At 44.5% G+C, this 11,355-nt stretch overlaps 1 protein-coding gene across 2 annotated transcripts in view; it reads left to right on the top strand.

The window, feature by feature from the left end:
- Positions 1 to 2,682: 2,682 nt before the first annotated feature.
- The window catches only part of TBC1D5 (TBC1 domain family member 5), a 589,263-nt gene continuing 580,590 nt past the window's right edge, over positions 2,683 to 11,355 (top strand). For both annotated transcript variants that reach the window (XM_068981508.1, XM_068981501.1), the window contains exon 1: positions 2,683 to 2,754. The gene's annotated coding sequence lies outside the window, so the exon portion shown is untranslated. The remainder of the gene's footprint in view (positions 2,755 to 11,355) is intronic.

The raw sequence follows: 11,355 nt of genomic DNA, 5'->3' as shown, positions 1-11,355 counted from the left end.
ATGTTGTTACCCCTACCTGGGGTTAGCTGCCTTCTAACAATGGGTCTGGGAGATGGAAAGGATTTGAAAAAAATGTAAAGTACCAGAGAATGAGAGAAGTTAGATTTTTTTGAGATGATTCGTTATCTCTGACCTGTAGCTCTAGCCTGAGGGTGGGCCAGGAGAAATCCTAGAATGGTGGTGGGTTTCAGTTCAGGCCCTCAGGGAGGGAGACACCAAGATGGGAGCGGGTGTACAAAAATCAGAGAGAGTAACCGTGAAGGACCAAAGGAAGGGAGCAGGGGCAGCGGGAGAGACTGCGATGATGCAGGGAGGACACCTGTGGAAGCTCAACAGGAAGGAAGGGAAGCTTAATTAAGAAAGGCCCAAGACTACAGGCAGTTCTGAGACAATTTGGCCGGACCCATGGGGAATCCTTGAGCCAAAGCCACCCATTAGAGGACACCTGCCTGAGTTGCCCTGCTGTGCAATCAGTGACTGACAGGGGGAGTGTGGTCTCATAAACACAATGAGGGGTCCGAGGGCAGAGAGAGTCTTATCTAACTCATACAAGGGAAGGATTGTTCTTTGCCATAAGCCATTTCCCAGAATACCAACAGGTGCGGGGATTTCCTAATAGTCTCTGTTTTCCCTGAGTACAGGTTCTGGTAAATTTCAATGTTGTCACTGCAAAGCCTGTTTTTAAGGCCTAGACTTGGAACAGACTTTTTTTTTTAAATTGTTGAAAGCAGTGACAAGTCCAGCCCAGATCCAAGAGGAGATTACACAAGAGCATGACTCCTAGGGAGGCATGGTTCTGTGTAGGCCACCAAAATAAGTGTTCCTCAGATTCTGAACCTTGGACTAGATACAGTGAAATGTTACTGGCATATCTGAGGTGGCAGCTGCAATTGTTGGGTGGGATCCATCCACAGGTGTATCCACTGGTAGGTGCAGAGACGAGCCCATCAACATTGCAAACACATGAGAGGAGGCTGTGCTTTTCTTGCTTCTCAGAAGCCTTTGTTAACACTGTTTCATGCATGTGTAGGTGTGTGTGTATGTGTTCAGTTGCTCAGTCGTGTCTGACTCCTTGCAACCCCATGAAGCCCTCCAGGCTTCTCTGCCCATGGAATTTTCCAGGCAAGAATACCGGAGTGGGTTGCCATATCTTATTTGATCAACATTTATCCCAACAGGGGTTCTGTTGCTGAACATCACCTCAATATTCACTGGTTTAACAGTAATGATGACTCATCTAGCCAGAGCTACCAGTTAGTTTTTACATTTTATTTAGTTTTCCCTGATTAAATCTGGCACAAGAAACTCACTTAACCTGTACTGCTTTGACAACCAAATGTGCTGACAGTGAGGGGACTCCCCTAAAGGGGAGGGTCTGTCAGTTCTCCAACAAAGGTCTTCCACCAGGGACCTTCCTCTGAAGCTAGCTAACCTTTGGAAATGTGACGTTTTCCTGCCTTGGTTTTCAGGACTCAACACTATCAATTTCCATTAGGCTCTTTGTGAAGATATGTAATAAAATACCATAAATCTCTGTAACTAGGTGAAGCATTTAGCACCCTAATGAGCAATACCATTCCAAGCCTTTTCATTCAAAGGCTTTCAAATTGGGGAAACAAGCGAACAGCATCCCGCTGTTTAAATCTTGACTAAAAGCAAGTGGAGGACAACAGAGCACAGGATTTACAGTCAGTCCTCAAGCCTTTGCGGAGATATCACAATGTTACAGACATATACTGCCCTAAGTTACGAGGTAACATAAAATCCAAGCCTACTACTGTGGTTTGTAAAAAAAAATAACGTGTATTATTTCTCTACGGGTGAGCAGTGAAGTGAAAGTCGCTCAGTCGTGTCCGACTCTTGAGACCCGAAGGCCTGCAGCCCGCCAGGCTCCTCTGTCCACGGGATTCTCCAGGCCAGAACACTGGAGTGGCTAGGCTTCCCCTTCTTCAGGGGATCTTCCTGACCCAGGGATGGTACCCAGGTCTCCGGCATTGCAGGCGGATTCTTTACCAGCTGAGCCACCAGGGAAGCCCCATACTAAAATAGGTATGCACAGACTGCTAATGACTCGCAAAGCAGAGTAGGGTACATCTCAGAGAGGAAGTGACAGAGCGGCTGGGTATTGAAGCATGACTAGGAGTCCACTCAGCTACAACAAGGCCCTGTCACAGGCTACAGGAAATGCAAATTCTCAGGCAGGAGGGCCAGCCTTTCAGACGGCCTCACCCTGGGAAGGTGGTGGTGAGCAAGAGGGCCTGACAGCCCGGGGGAGGATTCTCAGCCTCCAGCTGCGCGCCAGCAGACCGCGGCCGGAGGTGTGGAAGATAAAAGGGTAAAAGGAAGCAAGGGAAAGGGAAGAAAAAAACGAAACGAGTCCTCCCGCGCACGCGCGCCGGCAGCCGCGGCGGACGGCTCAGCCCGCGGATCTCGCTCAGCCTCGCGTCGCGCGCGCGCAGTGTGCAGGCCCGGCGGGCGCATGCGCACTAGAGCGCGGGCGCCCGGGCCGCGGGGTGCTTAGAGGTGGAGCGCGCCCAGGGCGCGCGGCGGGGGGCGGCCGCCGTTACGGCGCGGGCGTGGTCACGTGGCCGCCGGCCCCCGCCGCCGCCCCCACCCCCCCCGCCCTGTTCCCTCTCTGGTCGGGCCAGGCGCGGCCAGTCCCGCGAGCTCCCGGCAGAGGCTGAGGGAGAGAGAGAGAGAGAGAGGGGAGGAGGACTCAGGGCGTAGGAGCCGGGGAGCCCTCCGGCGCCACAGGTAACGCCAAAGGACGACGGCGCCGACGGCCGTAAAGCAGCTCGGGCGCCCTGAGCGCCTCCGCCCTCCTCCAGTGCAGCCCCCGCGGGCAGTCGCTCCCGCCCGGCCTCCCCTCAGCGTCTCCGGACGCGGCCCGCCCCGCCTCGCGCCGCCGCCTTCCCCCGGGCGGGCCTGAGGTGTCGCCGCCGCGACGGGGCCTCGCAGCGCCCCCCGCGTGTGCGTGTTCCGGGCGGGGGGCGGGGGGCGGGAGACGGGGCTCCCTCGCCCCGGGGCGGCGGGGCTGAGGCGCTGCCCCGCGGCCTGCCGCCCGCCTCCCCGCCCGGTGGGGGCTCGGGTGCGACCAGGCTGAGCGCCGCGGCCGAGCCGGGCTCCACTTCCTCCTTGGTCCATTTCCTGGTACCTTTCGGTCCCTTCGCGGGCCGGAAGCCAGACGGGCTCGGAGCCCCCAAACCTTGTAAAATGCATTCTCCAGAAGAGAGGAGAGCTTCCCCCCTACCCTCCCACAGGAGGGAAACGTGAGCTTGTTTGAGTACGACTTAAGTTTCCTTCACCTGTAGGAACATGCAAGTTGAGGCCTTTCAGGATGTGAGAAAAATTGCAGAAGGTGAACACTGATTTTTTTTTTTTGGTAACACCCCATCCCACCCACCTCCTTTTTCCTGGAGAAAGGAGCTCAAACCTCTACAACAATTTCTTGATTCTACAGGTGACCTAAATTTTGTTTAGTACTAGCTATTAAATAGTTTCGATTACAGGATATATGTTTAAAGTTCACATATTTTAGATTTTTTGGGGGGAATAATTTTCTGGAAAGTTTAGCCAACTCCAAATTCTAAATACTGAAATTTTAGAATGCGGGTTGCACAACTTTGGGCCAGACGGTGGTTGTATTTCTAGACCTAGTCGTTCTTTTTTATTCTTTGTCCCACAGTATACAGCCCCAATATATTATCACGGAGTCAGTATATAATAATATGAACATGCCGCTGTTTGTACACAGATACTGACTTAGCATTAAGTGTAGGCATTGTTGAAAGTAAACTTCTGAGCACCTTTGATACCAGTGATAAAGAATTTAATTTATGTACTAATTGTCTTAAGGAACTTTTCTGATTCCGTGTCTTGGTAGTTTTCATATTTTATCTCTAAATTCAGTTGTAAACTGGAGCATTTTTCTACAGCTATTTGCTGTAGAGTCCTGTAGAGCAGTTCTTCTCAAACTTTATAATGTGTCTGGGAATCCCTTGAGGCTCCTGTTTGAAAATGCAGATTCTGATTCAGTAGATCTGTGTTGCAGCTTGATATTTTGTGTTTCTTATAAACTACTTCCGGCTGGAGGAGGAACCATTCTTGAGTAGCAAGGGTGTATATTCTTGTTTGCTAAGAAATGAAATATATCAATGAATAAGTGCCTTTTAGTAATTCACTTTTGGTGTAGAGGTGGCTTGAGGTAAGAGACAAATGGCAGGATGAACTGAGAGAGCTTGCTTTGGGAAATCCCTTTGCAGAAAAGCCAAGTCCAGGTCCCAGGGCAGGGGATGGCAGAACTGGGAGCGCTCCCTCGCCTAGGAGGAGTGCAGGCGCCGTCTGGGCATGCTGCGCTGCCTGCGTCGCCGGGCCTGCACGTGTTCCGCGGAAGAAGTCCACTTGCTCAGCAGTGGGTCGGTGGATTTTTAATCAACATAAAGACTGCATCATACTCTTTGGGATGAAAGTTTCTTTTATTGGTGAACGAAATGAGTGTGTGCTCCTTTTGTCCCTTACTCAAATGCAGCCTCAGCTGAGTAACACATGCCTTGGAAGCAAACTTGTGAAAAACTTGGAGTCTCCACCTGTTGATTTTCCCTAAATATTAAAAAAATGAAATTGAAAAGTTTACATTAAAAAAGTAATTGAAAAATCATAGTTGTCACAGGTAACTTAATATAGTTATATACATAAAAATGGTTCTTGAAGTGAAGTCGCTCAGTTGTGTCCGACTCTTTGCGACCCCATGGACTGTAGCCTGTCAGGCTCCTCTGTCCATGGGATTTTCCAGGCAAGAGTGCTGGAGTGGATTGCCATTAAAAATGGTTCTTAAGTTTAGAAAAACTTTATGGAAGTATAACATCAACTACTTTTAGCACTGTGATTTTTACAATTTTCATTCTCATCCTTACTTTACTGTTGTTTCTTTTCTTGTTAAATATTATGACAGTACTTTTTTTCCTCCCAGTTTTATTGACATAATTGATAAACAGCACGTAAATAATATGCCTGCAATGTGGAAGACTTGGGTTCCATCCCTGGGTTGGGAAGATCCCCTGGAGGAGGGCATGGCAACCTACTCCAGTATTCCTTCCTGGAGAATCCCATGGACAGAGGAGCCTGGTGGGTTACAGTCCATGATGTTACAAAGAGTCAGACATGACTGAGTGACTAACACATTATATAGATTTAAGGTGTAATGCATAAAGATTTGACTTACATCATGAAGTGATTATTACAATAAGTTTAGTGAACATACATCATCTCATATAGATATTAAAGAAATAGAAAAAAAATTTTTTTTGCTTGTAATGAGACCTGTTAGGATTTATTCTCAACAGCTTTCCTGTATAACGTAAAACAGTGTTAACTATATTTATCATGTTGTACGTTATAGCCCTAGTACTTATTTATCTTATAACTGGATGTTTGTACCTTTTGTCTGTCTTTTGTCTGTCCAATTCCCCCGTCCCTCTACTCCTGGCTCTGTTAACCACAAAGCTTGATCTCTTTTTCTGTAAATTTATTTTTTAAGTATAATTGACCTACAACACTGTTGTTACCTATTACACAACATCTAGTTGCAATATGTCACCCTACAAAGATATTACATAGTTACTAACTAACTATATTGCTCACACTGTTCATTTAAATGATTTTGCACCTGGAAACTTGTACCTCTTAATCTCTCTCCCTGTCTCATTCCTCTTCCCACCTCCCTTGCCACCGCCTATTTGTTCTCTGTATGTATATACCTCTGTTTTGATTTTGTTGAAAATCAAATGTTTGCTCATTTGATTTTATTAGGTTTGGTCATTTGTTTTTTAGATTTCACATTATAATTGAAATCATGCAGTATTTGTCTTTCTCTGACTCATTTCACTTAATATAATACTTTTCAGGTTATTTTGAATGGCAAGATTCCTTTTCATGGCTCAGTAATATTCCATTAGTGTTTTTGTTTTCTTCAGATAAATATCCTGGAGTGGAATTGCTGGATCTTTGGTTCCTTTAATTTTTTGGATTCCTCAAGGGTTCCTTTTTTTCCACATCCTCACTGACACTTGTTGTTTGTTGTCTTTTTGATCATAGCTGTTCTGACTGATGTGAGGAGATATTTCAGTGTAGTTTTGCTTTGTGTTTCTCTAATGATTAGTGATGTTGAACATGTTTTCATTTCCCTCTTGACTGTATCATCTTTGGAAAAAATATCTGTTGAGATCTCGTGTACGTTTCAGTCAGGTTGTTTGCTTTTAGATACTGAATTGTATGGGCTCTTTTTAAGTTTTGGGTATTACACCCTGTATCAGATATATGATTTAGAAATATCTCCTATTTATTAGGCAACATTTTCATTTTACTAATAAATGTAATTTTGCCCCTCCTACCATCTTGTTGGGGCTTCTCCATTGTCCTTGGACGTGAGGTATCTTTTTTTGGTGGGATCCAACATTCTCCTGTTGATGGTTCAGTGGTTAGTTACAATTTTGGAATTCTCACAGGAGATGAGGAGCCCATACCCCTTCCACCATCTTGGTAGCTCTGACTTGTCTGACAGCTAGAGTGGTGGTCTAGACCAAGAAGAGGGGGATGTAATAGAGGAAACTCTGGGAGACTGGTGTACTGGCATGGCAGTCTTCTGACATACTTGCTGGTCAAGCTAATCCCACAGGTAAGCAGGGATAACACCTGGCCTAGAGCCACAGAGATTACCACCCCCTGCTCAGCACTTTGCGGCTCCTCTGGCACACGCTGGCCAGGAGTGAGGCAGACAGGCTCCGGCTGCTGTGCCGCTTCCCTCAGCCAGCAGGTGCTCAATGGTGGTCACCTCATGGTTCACTGAGGACCGTCTCCACAGAGGTGCGGCGTGGTGGTGATAAGAACGTCTGTGCCGGGGAACTGCGTGGAGGACCCGGTCCGGCGGCCATGGACTGGAGAGGCGGTGCTGCTGGCCAAGCAGCGAGGCTCTGGTCATGGCAGACACCCTCTTCCCACAGCACAAAAGAGGGCTCTACACAGGGACATCACCAGATGGTCAGTACAGAAATCAGATTGATTATATGCTTTGCAGCCAAAGATGGAGAAGCTCTACACCGTCAGCAAAAACAAGACCAGGAGCTGACGGTGGCTCAGATCATGAACTCCTTCTTGCAAAATTCAGACTTATATTGAAGAAAGGAGAGAAAAATACTAGACCATTCAGTTACGACCTAAATCATACCCTTTACGATTATACAGTGGAAGTGACAAATAGATTACAGGAATTAGATCTGATAGAGGGTCTGAAGAGGGTCTGAGGGATGGAAGTTTGTAACACTGTACAGGAGAAGGTGACCAAAACCATCCCCAAGAAGAAGAACTGCAAAAAGGCAAGATGGTTGTCTGAGGAGGCCTTACAAATACTGAGAAAAGAAGAGACGTGAAAGGCAAAGGAGAACAGGAAACATATATCCATCTGAGTGAGTTCCAAAGAATAGCAAGGAGAGAGAAAGCTTTCCTCAGTGATCAATGCAAAGAAATAGAGGAAAACAATAGAAGACTAAAGGTCTCTTCAAGAAAATTGGAGATACCAAGGGAACATTTCACGCAAAGATGGACACATTAAAGAACAGAAATGGTATGGACCTAACAAAAGCCCAGATATTAAGAAGAGATGGCAGGAATACGCAGAAGAACTATACAAAAAAAGATCTTAATGACACACATAACCACAATGGTGTGATCACTCACCTAGACCCAGACATCCTGGAATGTGAAGTCAAGGGGGCCTTAGGAAGCATCACTTTGAACAAAGCTAGTGGAGGTGATGGAATTCCAGTTGAGCTATTTCAGATCCTAGAAGATGGTGCTGTTCAACTGCTGCACTCAATATGCCAGCAAATTTGGAAAACTCAGCAGTAGCCACAGGATGGGAAAAGGTCAGTTTTCATTCCAATCCTAAAGAAAGGCAATGCCAAAGAATGTTCAAACTACTGCACGATTGCAGTCTTCTCACACGTTAGCAAAGTAATGCTCAGAATTCTCCAAGCCAGGCTTCAACAGTACATGAACCGTGAACTTCCAGATGTTCAAGCTGGATTTAGAAAAGGCAGAGGAACCAGAGATCGAATTGCCAATATCCACTGGGTCAGAGAAAAAGCGAGAGAGTTCCAGAAAAACATCTGCTTCATTGATTATGCTGCAGTCTTTGACTGTGTGACTCACAACAAATTGTGGAAAATTCTTCAAGAGAAGAGAATACCAGACCACCTGACCTGCCTCCTGAGAAACCTGTATGCATGTCAAGAAGCAGCAGTTAGAAGTGGACATGAACAATGGAATGGTTCCAAAATGGGCAAGTAGTATGTCAGGGCTGCATATTGTCACTTTGTTTTTTTAACTTATGTGAGAGTACATCATGTGAAATGTTCTGCTGCATGAAGCACAAGCTGGAATCAAGATTGCTGAGAGAAATATCAATAACCTCAGATTTGCAGATGACACCAACCTTATGGCAGAAAGCGAAGAGGAACTAAAAACTGTCTTGATGAAAATGAAAGATGAGAGTGAGAAAGCTGGCTCAAAACTCAACATTCAAAAAACTAAGATCATCTGGTCCCATCACTTCATGGCAAATAGATGGTGGTAACAGTGGAAAAAGTGACAATTATTTTCTTGGGCTCCAAAATCACTGTAGATGGTGACCACAGCCACAAAATATAAAGATGCTCTTTGGAAGAAAAGGTATGATAAACCTAGACAGCATATTAAAAAGCAGAGACATTACTTTATCAACAAAGGTCCATCTAGTCAAAGCTATGGTTTTTCCAGTAGTCATGTATGGATTTGAGAGTTGGATCATAAAGAAAGCTGAACACTGAAGGATTGATGCTTTTGAATTGTGGTGCTGGAGAAGACTCTGAGAGTCCCTTGGACAGCAGGAAGATCAAACCAGTCAATCCTAAAGGAAATCAGTTCTGAATATTCATTGGAAGGACTGATGCTGAAGCAGAAGCTCCAAAACTTTGGCCACCTGATGCAAGGAGCCAACTCATGCTGGGAAAGATGGAAGGCAGGAGGAGAAGGGGATGACAGGATGAGATGGTTGGATGACATCACCATCTCAGTGGACATCAGTTTAGGTAAACTCTAGGAGTTGGTGATGGACACAGAGGCCTGGCGTGCTGCAGTTCATGCGGTCGCAAAGAGTCAGACAGGAGTAAGTGACTGAACTGAACTGTTATCTTTGTCTGGCCTTGGTATCAGGGTAATGTTGGCTTTATGGAATGGGTTCAGAAATGTTTCTCTCTGCAATTTTTTTTTGGAATAGCTTGTGAAAGATAGATGATAACTCTTCTGGAAGTTTTTGGAAGGATTTATCTAAGAAGCTCTCTGATCCTGAACTTTTGTTGTCAGGAGTTTTTAAGTTGCTGATTCAACTTCATTAGTGCTAATTTATCCGTTTATATTTTCTATTTCTTCTTGTTTTGTTTGGGAAGTGTACCTTTCTAAGAACTTGTCCATTTCTTTTCAGTTGTGCATTAATTGGTGTAATCCATTATGATTCTTTCTCTGGTGTTGGTTGTAACTTTTTTTATTTCTGATTTCCATTTGCATGGAGTACCTTTTTTCATCCTCTTAACTTTCAGCCTGTGTGTGTCTTTACATCTGAAATGAGTCTCTTTTTAGGCAGCAGGTACATGGGTCCTATTTTGTGTCTGTTCAGCCACTCCTTGTCTTTTAATTGGAGCATTTAGTCCATTTACATTTAAAGTTGTTATTCATAGTTGTGCACTTACTGCCATTTTGTAGTTTTCTGTTTTTTTTTTTCCCGTAAGTTTTTAGTTTCCTTTTTCTCCTTTTTATTTGATGACTATCTTTACTGTTATTTTTGTGAGTCTTTGCATGTGTATATAAAATAGACTTTTGGTTTATGAGTAAGGTAAGGTTTATGTGTTTGTATCTATATATGTATACACATTTTTATCATATATTTATGATTATTTTAAATTGATGATCTTTTAGGTTCTAATGCATTTTAACAACCCAGTATTTCTAACCCTCTCCCTCCAGCTTACTGTTCGTGACGTTGACATCATGTTTTACATCCTTCTGTTTTGTGTATCCCTTAACTATTGTGGTTGATTTTTAACAATTTTTGTCCTTTTACCTTCCTGCTAGCTTCATAAGTGGTTGATTGGCTATCTTTACTGTTTATTTGCCTTTGCCAACAACTTTTCCTTTTGTAATTTCCTTCACGTGTTAGTTTGTAATCCCCCCCCCCTTTTTTTTTTTGCTTAGTTGAGTCCTTGTAAGGTTTCTTGTAAAGCTGCTTCAGTGGTGCTGAACTCTTTTAGCTTCTGCTTGCCTGTAAAATTTTTGGTATCTCCATCGTATCTGAATGAAAGCTTTGCCAGGTAGAGTATTGATTCTCTTTAAATATATTGTTCCACTTCTTTCTAGCCTGTAGAGTTTCTGCTGAAAAGTTAGCTTATAGCTTTAGCAGACTTTTCTCATATAACTTATTGCTTTTTCCTTGCTGCTTTAAATATTTTCTCTTAATCATTAGTTTTTGGCATTTTAGACACAGTGTGTCTTTGTATAATCCTCTTTAAGTTGATGCTATTTAGGATTCCCAATGCTTCTTTGACTTTGATGTCTCTTTCCTTTCCCAGGTTAGGAAAGCTTTTAGCTATTATATTTTCAAACATTTTATTTTCTTCCTTATCTCTTCTCCATCTGGGACCAGTTTAATATGAATGTTGATACACTTGATGTTGTTCTGCTGCTAAGTCGCTTCAGTCGTGTCCGACTCTCTGCAACCCCATAGACGGCAGCCTACCAGGCTCCCCCGTCCCTGGGATTCTCCAGGCAAGAACACTGGAGTGGGTTGCCATTGCCATTTCCTTCTCCAATGCATGAAAGTGAAAAGTGAAAGTGAAGTCACTCTGCCACGTCCGACTCTTCTCAACCCCATGGACTACAGCCTACCAGGCTCCTCCGGTCCATGGGATTTTCCAGGCAAGAGTACTGGAGTGGGGTGCCATCGCCTTCTCCATGATGGTTTTCTAGCAGTCTCTTAAACTTTCCTGACAGTGATTTCTACTGCTTTGACTCCAGCTCACTGGTCCGTTTCTCTGTATCATTGGGTCTACTGTTTATTCCTCCTACTGTTTTTTTCATTTCAGTGATTGGATTTTTCATTTCCGGTTCTCCTTTATATTTTCCAACTCTGTTAAAACATTCTGACTTTGTATTCTGTTTATTTAGTGGTCTCCCGAGTTATTTGATCACCTGTGTAATCATTGCTTCCCTGGTGGCTCAGATGGTAGAGTGTCTGCCTGCAATGTGGGAGACCTGGGTTCCATCCCTAGG

This window comes from Capricornis sumatraensis, chromosome 1 (assembly GCF_032405125.1).
Source record: "Capricornis sumatraensis isolate serow.1 chromosome 1, serow.2, whole genome shotgun sequence".
Classification (NCBI taxonomy): Eukaryota; Metazoa; Chordata; class Mammalia; order Artiodactyla; family Bovidae; genus Capricornis; species Capricornis sumatraensis.
Note: the sequence above shows the minus strand (reverse complement) of the source record. Positions and strands in the feature narration are given on the sequence as shown.